Source organism: Capricornis sumatraensis, chromosome 8 (assembly GCF_032405125.1).
Source record: "Capricornis sumatraensis isolate serow.1 chromosome 8, serow.2, whole genome shotgun sequence".
Taxonomy (NCBI): Eukaryota; Metazoa; Chordata; class Mammalia; order Artiodactyla; family Bovidae; genus Capricornis; species Capricornis sumatraensis.
The window spans coordinates 13,168,794-13,186,397 of NC_091076.1; the positions used below are offsets into that span (position 1 = coordinate 13,168,794).

Sequence of the window (17,604 nt, forward strand, 5' to 3'; positions counted from 1 at the left end):
CCAAAAGTCTACAAGCAATAAATGATGGAGAATGTGTGGAGAAAAGGGAACCCTCTTACACTGTTGGTGGGAATGCAAACTAGTATAGCCACTATGGAGAACAGTATGGATATTGCTTAAAAAACTGGAAATAGAACTGCCTTATGACCCAGCAATCCCACTGCTGGGCATACACACTGAGGAAACCAGAATTGAAAGAGACACATGTACCCCAATGTTCATCGCAGCACTGTTTACAGTAGCCAGGACATGGAAGCAACCTAGATGTCCATCAGCAGACGAATGGATAAGAAAGCTGTGGTACATATACACAATGGAGTATTACTCAGCCATGAAAAAGAATACATGTGAATCAGTTCTAATGAGGTGGATGAAACTGCAGCCTATTATACAGAGTGAAGTAAGCCAGAAAGAAAAACACCAGTACAGTATACTAACACATATATGTGGAATTTAGAAAAATGGTAATGATAACTCTGTATGCGAGACAGCAAAAGAGACACAGATGTATAGAACAGTCTTTTGGACTCTGTGGGAGAGGGAGAGGGTAGGATGATTTGGGAGAATGGCATTGAAAAATGTATAATATCATATAAGAAACGAATTGCCAGTCTAGGTTTGATGCAGGAAACAGGATGCTTGAGGCTGGTGCACTGGGATGACCCAGAGAGATGGTATAGGGAGGGAGGTGGGAGGGGGGTTCAGGATTGGGAACACGTGTTCACCCATGGTGGATTCATGTTGATGAATAGCAAAACCAATACAGCATTGTAAAGTAAAATAAAGTAAAATTTAAAAAAAAAAAAACAGTTACAGTTAATAAAGTGGCAACGGATATAAAAGGGAATCATAAAAACTTCTCAGTCACAAAGAAGTCAGGCATAAAAAGAGAAATGGAAAGAAAGAACATGGGACAAACTGAAGATAAAGAGCAAGATGATAGAATTAAACCCAACTAGAGTTAACCCCTCAGATGTGAACCCAAACTGAAGATATAACCCGGGGCCCAGATGACAGCAGATCCCCATACACTGCACTCTGAGCAGAAACAGAGCCTGCAAGGCCCCAGGGCCCCATGTGCCTGGGCACAGAACAGCACCAAAAGTTTATATGGAACAGTAAATTAGAAGACTTAAATCATACAAAGTGCATCCTCTGTTTATAAAGAAATGGCATTAGAAATCAATGTTCACTGGACAGAAGAAGAATAAGGTGCTAGCATAGTGAAGACCTTTCCTCTTTTACAACTCTAATTCTTTGCAGAATGGAGCAGATAAATTGACAGGACTTACATCCCCTCAATACTAGACATACTTGACCTGGGATACATTTCATTTTCATGGTTCAGTGTCCTCTCTCTTCTCCTATCTTGCTCATCCTGGGCAACAGGGACTGCTCCTCTAATCCACTGCTCAATCACTACACAGAAATCCGGATATTTGCTAAGTCTTTCACATAAACCAGTGAAAACCTGTTTCCTCCTATTATGCACTCTTGGCTGTTTTCAACCAACCACGGCTCTTGTCCTACCGCCTGGGATCCTGGTCCTCTGTCACTTGCAGCCATATTCCCATACACCAGGCCTCAATTACATCCAATGAAATTCCTATTCAGAGTGGCCATAAAACATGCGAAAAGGGAAAGAACAGGCAGCTCCTTACTCTCCTCTCTTGTTCCTTCACTATATACATTCACTGAAAACCTGTGTAGCAAGTTTGTTACATATAAACATTCAAGTTGAAAACTGTCAAACATGTAAAAGTGCATTTGCAAGTGCATTCACATCAGTTAGTTCACAGATCTGACACACATTGTCATGGGCACATCCAAACAAGAGGGTGTGGTTTTGTGTACTTTACTATACAGAACTGTATGGAGTACAATAGTGCAGGACTTTTAGTTCAAGCCTTCACTGTCTGAAAGAAAGTATAAACGCAGTGGTAATGTAGACAGTACTACTATTCTATTTTTAAAGGTGTTTTTAGTTGCTTAGCTGTATCTGACTTTTGAAACATATGGACTGCAGTCTGCCAGGGTCTTATTTCCATGGTGATTCTCCAAACAAAAATAGTGGGGTAGGTTGCCATTCCCTATCCAGGTACTACAAGATTAAAAATGATTCTTTTATTGTTTGTGTTTGTTTTTTATGTATTATTTGTGTGAAAAGTGTCATAAAGCTATTAATCTACAGCAATATATAGCCAATTGTCTTAGTTGGCTACCTAAGTAACTTTGCTGGACTTATGAAGAAATTGGGATTTTTGAACACCCTTTTCAAATGTAACTTGTTCGTACACAAGGGGACTTACTGTTATGCTAAGACCTGTGGATCCAAAAGGGAACACCTCCCCTCCAGGTCCAAGGAAATCACATTCCTGTTTGGGATTTTAGAGGAAACGTGAGATCTCCATAATTCTAGCCATCTCAGTCCTTTCAAACAACCCTGATCAGGACAAACAAATACTAAAGTAGAAAGAGTCACTGTGTTTCAACCCACTTCTAGAAAGTGTTGAAAAGTTCTCAATACTGGATTTTGTAATGGTGGTGAACTAGATGGAGAAGTGATGTGAACAGAAATAAGGAAGGTGAGACAGGTAGGTCAGGATGTGAGGTAACAAAGGTAAGGTATTTAGAAGCTGAAGATTGAGAGAGATTTGGGACCTGAGTTGGAAAAGAAGTTTTCAAAACAAATTGGGTCATGTGGTATGTGTAATCTTCATTTCAGTCCTTAGAAGATCTCTGCTGACCAGGCTGCCTCTTTTTTCTGGAGCACAGTTCAGATCCATCTAGCTGTTTCTCGTTGCTACTCCTTCCTCCTGGCTCCCACACTGTGTCCAGCCATTCAGCCTAATCCATTCAGAAAAGCTTTGTTCTTTAAGGCAGACACTGCTGGCTACCTACAAAATGATCTATTCTCTGCTTCTCTTTCAAAACTGAAAATAGGTTGTTATATAGCTATGAGCCCAGTAGCTACAGGACTGCATTTCCTACCCACCTGTGCTCTTAGTCATGACTGGTGACTTTGAGATGCAAGCAGAGAGATGAGACTCTTCCCTTCCCCACCTACTTCCTAACTGTTGTCTGGATTTTAGTTGTGATGGTTGGAATTCCTGAAGTTGTACTGAACAAACATGTAACCCTGGAGATGGACACCACCCAAGTTCTGGCTGGCCCACCTCCAGCTTTGTTTCAGTGGGGGAGAAAAGTCAAGTTTATCTTGCTAAAGTTTTGGTTGTTTTACTTTCTTGCAATGTGCATCCAAACTTAATCCTGATACTATTATGTGTTTAATATGATCTAGCCTTATTTTGTTAGCTTCCCTGGTGGCTCAGGTGGTAAAGCGTCTGTCTACAATGCGGGAAACCCGGGTTCGATCCCTGGGTTGGGAAGATCCTCTGGAGAAGGAAATGGCAATCCACTCCAGTATGATTGCCTGGAAAATCCCATGGACAGAGGAGCTTGGTAGGCTACAGTCCATGGGGTCGCAAAGAGTCAGACATGACTGAGAGACTTCACTTTCACTTTATTATTTTGTTGGGTTTAGTTAATATATTTATATTTTACATTTGTCTTATTTTTTACTTTATAAATTGATTCATAAACCACAAATATACATAAATTGCATAAATGCAAAATTATGACTACAAGCAGGCTTTTCTATAGATTTTGCATTTTTATATTTTCTTATCTTCTTTCCTTTCTTGTTTTCTCCTTATTTGTACAGCCTGGGCCATTTCCTCTCTTATAGCCTCATCCATATCCATATCTGCAGCCCAAATCAGACTGAGAGCTGTGTGGGGAGAACCAAAGAACAATGAATTACAGGGACATGAATGAAGAGTGGTGGCCCTTGCTACTCATCATGAATGTTCTATAGTAGGATCACATTCCCCTGCCCTTCTGTGGACCCACCACCCCCAGGTTTGCCATGACCATGGAAGATACTTCGGAGAGTGGAATTTGAGTAGAGGTGATATGTCACTTCCAAATGGAAGTATTATTTTCTGTCCCACTAGCTGGAATGCACATGTAATGACTGGAGCAGCCATATCAGACAAGAGGTAAGTGGCAGAGGTGGAAGATGTGACAAGAAAGAAATGGGTTCCCACCTCTGTGGAGAGACCTGCACTAACATTGTATGAGAGTGAATTGAAATTGTCTTGTATTTAAGACAATGTTATTTAGGGTTTGATTACAGTCATTGTACCGGTAACCTAACACTCACAATAGAATAACTGATCTTTGTGTTAGCCTTGTCTTGACATTAGAGTCTGGTATAATGAGATAAGATTTACTGACATATACTTACAAGTGAGTCAAGTGACAGGCCTGCCCTCTGGAAGCTGTGGTCTAGTGTGGATTTCAGAAACTCAAGCAAGATCAAAACCACATGGCAGGGACAGCTTCAAGATGCTGTAGGAACACTTGGGAGGGGAAACTAAATCACTCCTGATCATAGGAGGTTGCTTACAGTAGGGGACAACACTCTATTAGTCTCCTCAAAAATAGGCCATGGTGCCAAGTTTCATTTAAAAGTGATGTATTTCAAATTCCTTCAAGAATGTTTTCCTTTCTGATCCAGTGCTTAAGATATGGGTTTGAGACCTGGTTTGAGAAGACTGCAAGTGCCCCAGGAAGCAACAGTTAGAACTGGACATGGAACAGACTGGTTCCAAATAGGAAAAGAAGTACGTCAAGGCTGTATATTGTCACCCTGCTTATTTAACTTATATGCAGAGTACATCATGAGAAACACTGGACTGAAAGAAACACAAGCTGGAATCAAGATTGCCGGGAGAAATATCAATAACCTCAGATATGCAAATGACACCACCCTTATGGCAGAAAGTGAAGAGGAACTAAAAACCCTCTTGATGAAAGTGAAAGAGGAGAGTGAAAAAGTTGGCTTAAAGCTCAACATTCAGAAAACGAAGATCATGGCATGAGGTCCCATCACTTCATGGGGAATAGATGGGGAAACAGTAGAAACAGTGTCAGACTTTATTTTGGGGGGCTCCAAATTCACTGCAGATGGTGATTGCAGCCATGAAGTTAAAAGACGCTTACTCCTTGGAAGAAAAGTTATGACCAACCTCAATAGCATATTCAAAAGCAGAGACATTACTTTGCCAACTAAGGTCCATCTAGTCAAGGCTATGGTTTTTCCTGTGGTCATGTATGGATGTGAGAGTTGGACTGTGAAGAAGGCTGATCGCCAAAGAATTGATGCTTTTGAACTGTGGTGTTGGAGAAGACTCTTGAGAGTCCCTTGGATTGCAAGGAAATCCATCCAGTCCATTCTGAAGGAGATCAGCCCTGGGATTACTTTGGAAGGAATGATGCTAAAGCTGAAACTCCAGTACTTTGGCCACCTCATGCGAAGAGTTGACTCATTGGAAAAGACTCTGATGCTGGGAGGGATTGGGGGCAGGAGGAGAAGGGGACGACAGAGGATGAGATGGCTGGATGGCATCACTGACTCGATGGACGTGACTCTGAGTAAACTCCGGGAGTTGGTGATAGACAGGGAGGCCTGGCGTTCTGCAATTCATGGGGTCGCAAAGAGTCGGACACGACTGAGCTACTGAACTGAACTGAACATTAAAATCAGTAGATTGTACATAAATATCCAAACTTCTGACTTCTCTTGAAAACATGGCCAACTGGCCTGCTCTCCAGCATGGGTGAAATGTAGCAAAGGTTGCTCTCAGTAGTAAAGCCTGTACTGCCCAGAGTCCAACATGGCAACCTAGTCCTATTATCATTTCTCTTCCCTCCTGGGGCCAAGAGTTTTTGAGAGCTAGACTGCTAGCACTCTTAAGATAAAGACTAGTTTTGTCTTGATCAACTTTGACTTTGAAACCTTTAACCCAGAACCCAGCACACAGTTCTTCCTTGTACGTTTTTTGGATGATATAAAATATCTTGTGGATGCATACGACATTTCTTCCAATACTGAAAGCATGCAATTGAAGTACTGCTCTGCCCTAGATCTTTGATGCAGACTGGCATCATAGGTACCCCTGATGTCTGCCATTAGACCCACTAACTAAAGCCAGTTGTATATCCCTGGACTGTCCCTGAAGTCTTCACTTTGCCATTTGACAACTTATCTTCCTAGCAATCTCCTCTCCAACAAAGACAGCAATGCATATCTCACGAAGTGGCTAGGAAGATGACATGAAACCAAGAATGTCAAGCATGGCCCTTAGTATCCATTTTCATGATGTTCTTAGCATTTTTTCCTCCAAGTAGTCAAGGTTCTCCATCTTTGTAGATGCCCATGCAGATCAGTTTTATTTTCCAGCCAAGCTTCAAGGAAGAGATTATAGTTCAATTCTCTGTATTCTGAGAGGCTTCAAAGTCCACTCACCAAGGACACTGATGGAGGTAAAGATTTTATCTTGAGATTTGTGTTTTTTCAGAACTTTTAGTGGCCCAAAGGGGAAAACAAGGCATGTCAGAGCATATATAACTAGGGGCTTCTGGTCACCACTACATGCTAAGAACCTGAACTTCCCTGAGTACTTGGAGCTAAGAAAGAAGTATGAAGTGTCTTGTGCTCCTCGGGCTGGTGACCTTCTCAGAGTGCATAGTCATGTAAGTATGGGGACTGTAATCCACATCATATTCCTTTCTCAAATTTTTCTTTTCATCTGACTATTCTTCCACCCATCAGGTTTAAAAGGGAATGGAATATATCCCTGACAGTCTTAATGTTCAACTCTTACTTATTGATAAGTAACTTGCTATAGGAACTGTGGGTCCCAAGGGTCTTGGTGTAGATTTGCATGGTTGCACAACTCTTGGGGTCCATTCATCTCATGATCTATTGAAAATAGAACTCCTTGCAACTGTTCAGTGCACAGTCTATGCAGATGTCGATGTGGTCCTGTGGAATAGCACTTTTCTACATTTTATTCAATATGTCTTCTTTTTCCCCCATATACTTCAGTGTTTATATGTCTATGTCTGCATCTCTGTATCACTGTCATTTATCTCTCCATTTCTTTGGAAGTCTCTGTGAGTGTATTTCTCTCTGTGTTGTTTTCTTTTAATATTTCATTTGACTCATCCTTCCTTCTCGAGCCCCTAAATTTTCCTAACTTTTTCCCTATCTCCTTGATTCTTCTTTGAAGTCTCAATTCTCTTTCAACTTGGAGATAGATACACTGTTTTATATACACTGTTTCATATCTGACAAGCAGTGTGACCCAAGCCAACTCAGAAACCTCTTGCATTTCAAACTGCTCCATTGTAAAAGAGGATAGGAGTCCCCCTTCTACCTCCTTCCCTGAGCTTCTATGAGAAGGACACATGGGATGGCAACAGCAATGCTAATGGCTGTCATTGTTGAGATGGATGTCATTGTCATCCATTTCCTATTTATCTGGTACCTTATATCCATCACTTCACTTATCCCCAAAATATTCTATTTGGAGGGTTTGAATTGTTACATTCCACCATTTTACCTAGGGGGAGACTGAGATCCCACATGGTCATATGGCTTACCCAAGATTGCAGAAAAGAACCTGTATTCAAATCTATGTGTTTACCATAGTATATGCATAAAATTCTGATAATAAGGTGACTCATAAAAATGATTGGAAAATACACAGGGCCATTACAATGACAATATACCTTAACACTGACAGCTAATTGTAGCTTCTTTGTTTTCTTTGTCAAATGCTCAATGAAAGAATACCTCTAACAAAAGTGAAGACCATGAGAAAAACCCTCAGCGAAAAAAGCATGCTGAAAAATTTCCTGAAGGAACATGCTTACAGACAGTCCCAGATTTCTTCTCGTGGCTCAAATATAACTATTCATCCCCTGAGGAACATCATGGATGTGAGTGTATTGGGGGTGGTGCTCCACAGCACCCGCTGGTGCTCTAGCCTAGCACTGGGGCTCATCTGGAGAGGCCAAGTGGGATGTTAGGGTTGGGACTCCTACAGGAGGCAGAAAGCCTGGGAAACAGGTACGCCACCCAGAGAAGAAGGCACTCTCATCCTCAACTCTTGGTCTTGGTGACAGGGCCCGGCAATGACCAGGTGGCAGGTAAACATCCATTTCTGTGTCAAAGATGTGTCATTAGTTTGAGGGAGATTGTTCCTTCTGAACTAAGTGAGCCACTCAGTCACAGATGAAGAGTGAACCATCACTGATCAAAAGGTAGAACCAACCAACTGCCAAGCAATTGTGAATCCTCAGGCAGAATTTAGTTTCCACAGATGCAAGAACCACAGCAGTAAAAATTACTGAACCTGTATTTCATGTAAGGTCATAAGAATCTAACACTGTGTTTACTGTATTTAGATTAAAAGGGGGTCTTATTTTGTCTTCAAGAACGCCCATGCCAGCCTGAGAGATAGGCAAAGAGTAAATACATGTCATGAAAAGGGTCATCTATGTGGTGTTGATTGGATGTCGTCTGAGTTTAGAGAGAGTGGCTGATGTTAATCAAGAAGGACTTCCTGGAGAAGGGGATGCTGAGGCTGGGTTTGAAGAGACTACAGAGCTTCTTAAATGAAGGCACTAGGACTCTCCTGGGTGTCCAGTGGTCCTGGCAGCTCAGTGGTTATGCCTCTGTGCTTCCAATGCAGGAGGTACCACTTCAACGCCTGGTCATAGAGTCAATATCCTGCATACCATGTAGCACAGAAAAAAAAATAATCAAATGCAAGCACTACTGTGATCAAAGGCTTTGAGCTGCACAGTGATTCAAAAGTAATCCCAAGAGATATGTGACACCCAGAGGGAGGCAACGGTGTGGGAATAGAGAGTAGCCAGTTGAGCAATAACCCACTCCCTCCTTTTCCCTGTAGATGATCTATGTGGGTAAAATCACCATTGGAACACCCCCTCAGGAATTCCAGGTTGTCTTTGACACAGGCTCATCTGAGTTGTGGGTGCCCTCCGTCTTTTGCCCCAGTTCAGCCTGTTGTGAGTACAGACACCCTATACCCGGACCATCCTTCACTTGCCCTGCCACCCTGTTTCCACCCTTGGCATCTGATGACACTCATCTCTTGTGTCTGCAGCTACACACGTTAGGTTCCGACATCATCAGTCTTCCACCTTCCGGCCTACCCAAAAGACCTTCAGCATCACCTATGGATCTGGGAGCATGAAGGGATTTCTTGCTTATGACACCGTTCGGGTAACGTGTAAACGGAAGCTGAGTCAGGACTGGCTATGAAGTGACCACTGCTTGCAAAACAGATGCAGGACCATCTGGCAGGACCCTTCCTAGCCTAACTCCCATAGATATTGGCCATCTAACCCACAGGATCCTGTCCCTGGGGAGGCAGTGCCCATGGTGACACACAAGCAAACAGATTAGCTAACCCAGAGAGTGGCTTGAGGTGTGGACATGCAGCTCTTCTGCCCATGAGCAGTTCAAGGTTCATTTTGCTGTGAGCGAGAAGAGAGGGGAAAAGCACGCACTTTTATATTCTGAGACACTGTTCCAGGCACTTTCAGGTAATAACTGGTTTAATCCTGCAATAACCCCACACAGCAGGTGGTCTTATTAGTTCATGAGACACATGAGGAAACTGAGGTGCAGACAGCAAGGGCCTTGTTGAGGTCACACATGTGGTAAGTGGTGGAGCTGGGCTGGCTTTTCAGGACTGAAGTTGCTGTGGGGTGATTGGGACAGGACAAAATTGATCTGGGGACCCTAGGGATAGTCAAGGGATCAGGTATCCAGAGTGGGAAATTGGAGGCCTCAGATGTCAGGGGGCCTGATAAATGAGTTCTCACTCTAGGGGACCCTTAAGAGTCTAATAAACCTATGGCCTGCCTCCCCGAAAGTACTTGAGTAGTTCTCCTCTCTCTCTTTCTCTCATACACACTCACACAAATACACACATATCCCCAAAAGTGGATTCCCCAGGCAGTAATTTCATAGAACCCTGCAAGCAAGACTGTGTTTTCAGCTTCTGTCTTCCTGGACAGATGCAGAATCCACAGTAGCTTACAGAGAATGCAGTTCATTCCTGTCATTAGGTCAGAGTGATGCCAAAGAGAAGGCTACCTTGCTCTCGAATCATATTCTCCACAAGGCGGCACCAATCGGTCCTGGCCTGACTCTTGGTTGCCACACCTGTACAGAAGCCATGAGGCCAATTTGATTCACTCAGGTGGTGTTTTTCAGAGCGGCAGATGTTTTAAAATACACAGCCTCTCACAAATGGAACCCAAATTTCCCTTCCAGTTTGGTCTAACCGTCTGAGGTCCACCAAAGACACAGAACAGACTCAATTATTCTCTGAGGATCTAACGGCAATGCACCCCAGCCAGCCCAGTCCTAGCCCCACTTCATGTATCTGCAAGCAGGAACACTCTTCTCTCCCACAGATTGGGGGCCTTCTAAGTACTGATCAGGAATTCGGACTAAGCGTGGCGGAATACGGGTTTGAGCATGTACCTTTTGATGGCGTCTTGGGCTTGAACTACCCTGACATGTCCTTCATAAGAACCATACCCATCTTTGACAACCTGAAGAATCAAGGTGCCTTTTCGGAGCCTGTTTTTGCCTTCTACTTGGGCAAGTAAGTTGGAAATGGACAATCCTTTTCTCCAAATTAGCTGTAACATGCTTTCAGTTCCATGAAAATTATAGAACACTTGATAAAGAAGTATCCTGAGAGATAATCAAACCCAGGATAACTATGGCCCCAGGGCCCTACCTGGATTCACCGCTGGCTTTTATGAATAAAGCTTTATTGGAACACAACCCTGCTCCTTGGTCTAGGGGGATGATTGAAGGGGATGCCTAATGGAAGGCAACAGGAAAACTGTTGGAGGTTAAGGCAATAGGATTTGCTTATGAATTTGATAAGGAAGGAAGGAGAAGGATGGTGGATATCTTTCCTTCCTCATTAGCATTTCACTGGGAGCCCAGGACCAGCTACCCAATTTGCAGGAGCCTGTGAAAAATGAAAGTGTGGGACACAAAACCAAAGCATGGGACCCCTTGTTCAAGAAATATTAGGCATTTCAAGACAGGGAGAGCAGAGGTGGGGTCCCTTCTGAGTGTGGGGCTGTTTGGACAGTAGAGTTCACAGGCCAGCAGAGCCAACTCTGGGTGACCTGAACCCACATACTTAGCGCTCCCAGGCCTTGATTTTCCTTAAAAATGACAAGCTGGACAAGGGGAAAGTAAAAATGCTTCAGCACCCTGTCCTCTGAATGTATCTGAACATTCATGTAACAGGAGGTCCAGGGTCTCTTCAGAAGACATAGTGGGTGGAGCCCAACCAGATGATTCAGCTTCTAACCTCCTCTGTGCCACTCATTAGCCAGTAACCGACCTCAGTCTGGATCTCAATCACTCCTAGCCTCGATTTCTGCATCGGTAAATGGGGACATTATTGGGTAGACAAGGCTTTGATGGGTAGACAAGCACAGCTCTAAGACAGTGCTGTCATTACTGTCCTCCAAGAATCCCTGCCCCCTCTTCTCTCTACACATGCAGGGCGAAGGGCAGTGTGGTGATGTTTGGTGGGGTGGACCACCACTATTACAAGGGAGAGCTCAACTGGGTACCATTGATCCACGCAGGCGACTGGAGTGTACACATGGACCGGTAAGCCTCTCCCTCTGAGGGTCAGCCCAGTGATGCTACCACTATTGTACATGGACACAGGCACACACACACAAAAGCATTCTCAGACACACAGTCACACAGACATATACACCACCCACAGCAACACAGACAGACACACAGACACATGAAAACACAGAAGCAGACACATATAAACATACACAGAGACACATAAAAATATGCACAGCTAGTCAGTGACACAAACACACACAGAGACACATACAAACACATATACAAACACATAGACACACAAACAATCCATGGGTTCATAATCACTGCAGGCCTTCTGACCAGGGCTCTGACCAGGGTCCTAAAAGGGTCCGGAGAAGTCTGTGCAGCTGGGAGAGGGCTGCACCCACTGCCCTTTGAGGTGGGGAGCATGGTTAGAGGACTCTACAGTGTGGTGAACAGAGGATTAGAGAGAATTTCACTAGCCTGGACAGAGTTATAAGATGATCAGCTGTCCAGGGCTACCTGGGACCAAGGAAGTTCTCAGCAGAGATAAATGTCTGTTTAAAAACAGGGAAAGCCCTGAGAAAATGGGGAAAACTGGTCTCCTTAGGGAGCAGCTACCCAGCATTGGAGAGAGGTTGGCTGCAGTCTTAAGACTTGAAAGCAACTAATTAAAAAGACACCTACCTGGGAACACAGTGGGGCAGGGGCTATAACAGAGAATTAGGAAGGTGGGATCCAGGACTGACCTGAGGACAAGAGGCATACTTGATAGGATTCTGTGTGATACCCTCAGACAAAAGCTGACCTGTCCTTTGGGTTTTCTGTGGGCTAGTCATGTATTTCCTGGCCAGGGTCTCAGGGTCTGAGCTGGTTGTAGGAACAGTGCTGAGAGACACCCTCTCCCAGAGGCGCCCCTCTCTCCCCCTACTATGAGATTCTGCTGCCCCTGCGAATCTCCATCTTCACTCTGCAGTTGACCCATTGTTTGTTCCCCACCAGATACAGCTCTCAGGATGGTTCTCATTCATTATTTTCAGTCTTCATTCACTCATTCAACACAGAAACATTGGGCATCCACTGTGTGCCAGGCTCTTTAGGGAGGCAATGAGAATAAAACTCGCCCTCACATCTAAGAAGGCAGATGTACAAGAAATGACTCACCCACATAGTGAACTGTCATTTTGGTACATGCTAGACATGAGGAAGGGTCTACAGAAAGTGACCAAGACAGGAGACTGATAAACATCGAGGGAAAGACTTCCCTGAAAACAATACAATTAAGCTGGAATCTGGAAGATGAGAGGAAATTTGCTAGTCAAAGGGGAGGGGACTGTTCTAGGAAGGAAGACCAGTTTGTGTCAAGGTGCAAAAGTTCCTGGTGTATTCAAGTACTGAATTCAAGGATGTCAAGAAAGATGCTGTCTTGAGAGCAAAGGAAAAGAAAGCAAGAGACAAAGGGCTGTCTAGGAGACAGTTAGGAAGGGGCCAGCTCTGGGGAGACTCAGAGTTACCTTGATGCCTGCTTTTTCCACTGTCTCTCAGCATCTCCATGAAAAGAAAGGTTATTGCTTGTTCTGGTGGCTGTGAGGCCGTTGTGGACACCGGGACATCACTGATCCTTGGCCCAAGAAGACTGGTCAATAGCATCCAGAAGCTCATCGGTGCCACACCACAGGGTTCCGAGGTGAAGGGTCATGCCCCAGCGTCATTCCCTGTCTCCACACAAACAAGGATCTTCAGGGCCAACCTCTCTCCCTCTCTCTCTAACAGCACTACATTTCATGTTTTGCCATCTATACCCTGCCCTCTATTATCTTCACCATCAACGGCATCAACTACCCAGTGCCAGCTCGAGCATACATCCTCAAGGTGAGGGGACAACCCTGAGGGTTGGTTCGAAACTAGGAACTTGCAGGAACACTTGGGCTGCTGCTGGGAGGAGGGCGCCCTCTTCAGGCCATGTCACACCATTGCAGATGCTGCTGAGCCCCGGAGCCCCTGAGCCCCTCTGGCTGGGCCAGAGCCTGCCACAAGACGAAGCACTTGAAAGTAAAGGGCGGTCTGGGACATTGATCATCCTTAAATAAATATGGAGATGCCACACCATGCTGGCATGGTGGGAATCAAAAGGAGAGGGGAACACTCAGGTCCTCAGTCCTCAAAGAGCTTCAGTTCAATCTGAAACCTCAGATCAGTGAACATGGAAAGTCGGCTCTAGCAGTCCCTGAAATGGGCCATGTGACAATGAGAATGGCTGGGACAATCCCAGCGTGATGTCCCACCATAGGGATTAACAATCTCCTTTCCCTTCTGGAGGTTTTCCTGGTTTGGATGATAAATTACATGTTCACCCTAGTGCCATCTTCCCCTTGCTCTGGCCAGGTGCCTCCTTTGTGAGTTGGGGTACCCTACCCCTGTGCAGGAGGTTGGATGCTAAGATGTTAAAGGGTGCACAGGGACTGCCCAGCCCCGGCACAGGGTGGAGGCTTCATGTCAGCACCCTGTGGAAGTTGAGAGCTGGCTGATGGGCTCAAAGAAGGCTTTGAGGAAGAGAGCGAATTTCAGGCATTCTAAAACCACAAACTCATGGAGCCATACAGAGGGTTGCTTGGTTCTAGGCAAAACTGCCCTGGATTTCATGCAAATGGCATCCAAGGTGCTCTGCACTGGGGCACTGGGGACTTGCTAGGGGTTATGAGGGCTACAATTGACCAGTGGGGATGGAGAACCAGAGTAAGTTACCCAACCAACCCTGGAGTGGCCAAAGAGGGTGAGTGTGGGCCAAAGGAGGCTTCGCAGAGTTGCTGAGTTAAGTCTTCAAGAACGTGTTGTGGGCACTGCTATATTTAAGATGGATAAACTACAATGAGTTACTGTGTAGCACAGGGAACTCCGCTCAGTTATATGACAGCCTGGATGGGAGGGGTGTCTTTGGGACCAGGATACATGGATACATATGGTTGAGTCCCTTTACTGTCCACCTGAAACTCAGAATATTGTTAATCAGCTATACTCCAATACAAAATAAAGTTTTTTTAATAAAGTACAGATTGTGGAGATGCAGGAGAAAAACCGGCATTCTCTGCAGAGAAAACAAGGAACAGGAGTCGAAAGGAAAAAAAACAGGGAGTGAGGAGAACTATGGACACACTCGCTCTTTTCTAAAAATTATATTGAATTGTGGCTGATCTTCACTGTTGCGTTAAGTTCTGCTGCGCAGCAATGTGACTCAGTTATACACATATAAAATATATATTATTTTTCTTATTCTTTTTCATGTGGTTTTTCACTGAATATTGAATATAGTTCCTTACGCTCTACAGTAGGACTTTGTTGTTTTTCATTCCTCTGTTTCCCCAACTCCCAGTCCTCCTCTCCCCCACAGCCTTCCTCATGGCAACCTCATGTCTTGGCCCTTTTTGGTTTTGGATGAACTCTCATATCCCCTGCTGCTGAGAAAACCCCATGATACTTACCAAAAGAGGGAAATAAAATGAAGAATTGTGCTGGCTCTGGGTATTGGAGAAGTCCCAGGTAAGAGCTCAGGCTGACTGGTGTGTGTCTCTGACTCCCCCAGGATTCTAGAGGCCACTGCTATACCACCTTTAAAGAGAACACAGTGAGGACATCTACAGAGAACTGGATCCTGGGTGACGTCTTCCTGAGGCTGTATTTCTCCGTGTATGATCGAGGAAATGACAGGATTGGCCTCGCACAGGCAGTGTAAATGCTTGGAGTGGTTCAGGTATCAGTAAGGCTGCTCTGAGCAAACACTCACTCACACTTAGGGCACTGCTGCCCAGGATGCTGGTGAACTGTATTTGGTGGTCTGCACACCCTATTCTCAATAAAGAATAAAGGGTTGCACTCTTAATGGTGCTGAAACAAATGGGTACCTCTGTTTGAGTCTGGGATGTGTACAATGATTGGGAAGGATCTAGAACAAAGTCTGAATCACATTTGAGAGGAGACCACTCCAACTGGATTTACAGAAAGTGGAGACTCGTTGAAATGATTCTAGGAATCCAGGACACAAGAATCAGAGCAAATACAAAAATCTCAGTGACTGGAACCAAGAAATCAGAAGTCATCAGTTTTCTCTTTCTCACCCTCACTCTTTCCCTTTCCTCTTCCTTGAAGGTCTTAGCTTGACAAATTTCTTCCTTAAGGCTTCTACGCCTAATATGGGAGTTAGCTACCTGCCTTGTGTTTTATATCCTGAAGGCATCTCCTAGTAAGGAAAGAAGCTTGGAGCCATCAGAGTTCAAGGGTGTTCTCTGAATGACCCACCTCAGTTCACATGGGCAGTCCTAGATCAGCCATCCTGGCAGGGAAATGGGGTCCTATGATTGACTTTACATGGTCATTGGCCTGACCCAGCAGCACACATGATTGCAGTTTCCTCCAGCACTACATGACTGAAGCTGGGGAGAGGCAGCCCCAAGGATAGTGACTGAAGATGGTCTAGGCCATGGAAGAATTTGCGATGACCCACCAACTGCACCACCTCCTCAGTCAGAGGAATTATAAGGGGTAATGAAATAGACTCTTTTCATCCAATCTCAGATGAACTTATCACTGGGCTTCTCCTCCAGGGCAGTTTGGGTGAGGTACTTCATGCAGACCTGGTTCCCTCTTGTTCCCAAACCCCAGTCACCAGCTCTCTGCCACATATGCCTGCTCTGTCCTTTCCAGTCCTACTTGGTAAGTGATGGCCCCAGTGGATCCCTGAGCCATCCCCCTCCTCCAGGGCCCAGAATGCCCCTTCCTTGGCCTCCAATGCTTCTGGGAGAATGAAACGCTTGTATCAGGAACCGAGGGTACACAGAGCCTTCAGCCTTTCAAAGCTTCCTCCTGGGGAGGAGCTACAAACTGTTTGCTTGGAGCTGCCATGGTTAGGCACTTTTGCAGTGGAAGCATCAGTTCTTTCCACCTGGAGGCCCTCAGTAGATGCCTCAGCTGAGTCAGGGGTCAGAGGTTGATTTCCTTTCTGATTGACTGGTTTGATCTCCTCGTTGTATAAGGGACTTTCAAGAATCTTGTCAAGCACCACAGTTCAAAAGCTTCATTTTTTGACATTCACCCTTTCTTATGGTCCAGATCACACATCTGTACATGGTTACTGGAAAAATCATAGCTTTCATACTACAGACCTCTGTAGCAAAGTGAGTCTCTGCTTTTTAATACACTGTGCAGGTTTTTCATAGCCTTTCTTCCTTCCAAGGAACAAGTGTCTTTTTTTAATATAAATTTATTTCGTGGCTGGAGTCAAGGTCCATAGTGATTTTGGAGCCCAAGAAAATAAAATCTGCCACTGTTTCCACTTTTTCCTCATCTATATGCCATGAAGTGGTAGGACTGGATGCTCTGAATGTTGAGTGTCTGTTTGTGAATAGTTTTTTGAATGTTGAGTTTAAGCTAGTTCTTTCATCTCCTCTCCTCATCACGAGGCTGTTTAGTTCTTCTTTGCTTTCTGCCATTAGGGTGTGTCATCTTTATATCTGTGGATGTTGATATTTTTCCCAGCAAACTTGATTGCATCTTGGGATTGATGCAAGTATATTGAATGATGTATCCTACATACAAGTTCAATAACCAGAGTGACAATGTATACCTTTTCATGCTCCTTTCACAAATTTAAATCTTTCATTTGTTCTGTGTCTGATTCTAACTGCCACTTTTTGACCTACATACAGACTTTCAGGAGACAGGTAAGGTGATCTGGTACTTGAATTTCCTTAAGAATATTCCACAGTTTGTTGTGGTCCACACGGTGAAAGGATTTAGCATAGTCAATGAAGCAGATGTAGATGTGTTTCTGGAATTCCCTTGCTTTCTCTATGATCCAATGGATGTTGGCAATTTTATCTCTGGCTCTTCAAGCTAGTTGTATATTTGGAAGTTCTCAGTTCATGGAGAGTTGAAGCTTAGCTTGAAGGATTTTGAGCATTACCTTGCTAGCAAGTGAGATGAGCACAATTGCATGATAGGTTGAACATTCTTTGGAATTGCCTTTCTTTGGATTGGAATGAAAA

At 44.4% G+C, this 17,604-nt stretch overlaps 1 pseudogene; it reads left to right on the forward strand.

Annotated features, from left to right (window-relative positions):
• Positions 1-6,499: 6,499 nt before the first annotated feature.
• Positions 6,500-15,296, forward strand: LOC138082712 (pregnancy-associated glycoprotein 1-like; annotated as a pseudogene).
• Positions 15,297-17,604: the final 2,308 nt, after the last annotated feature.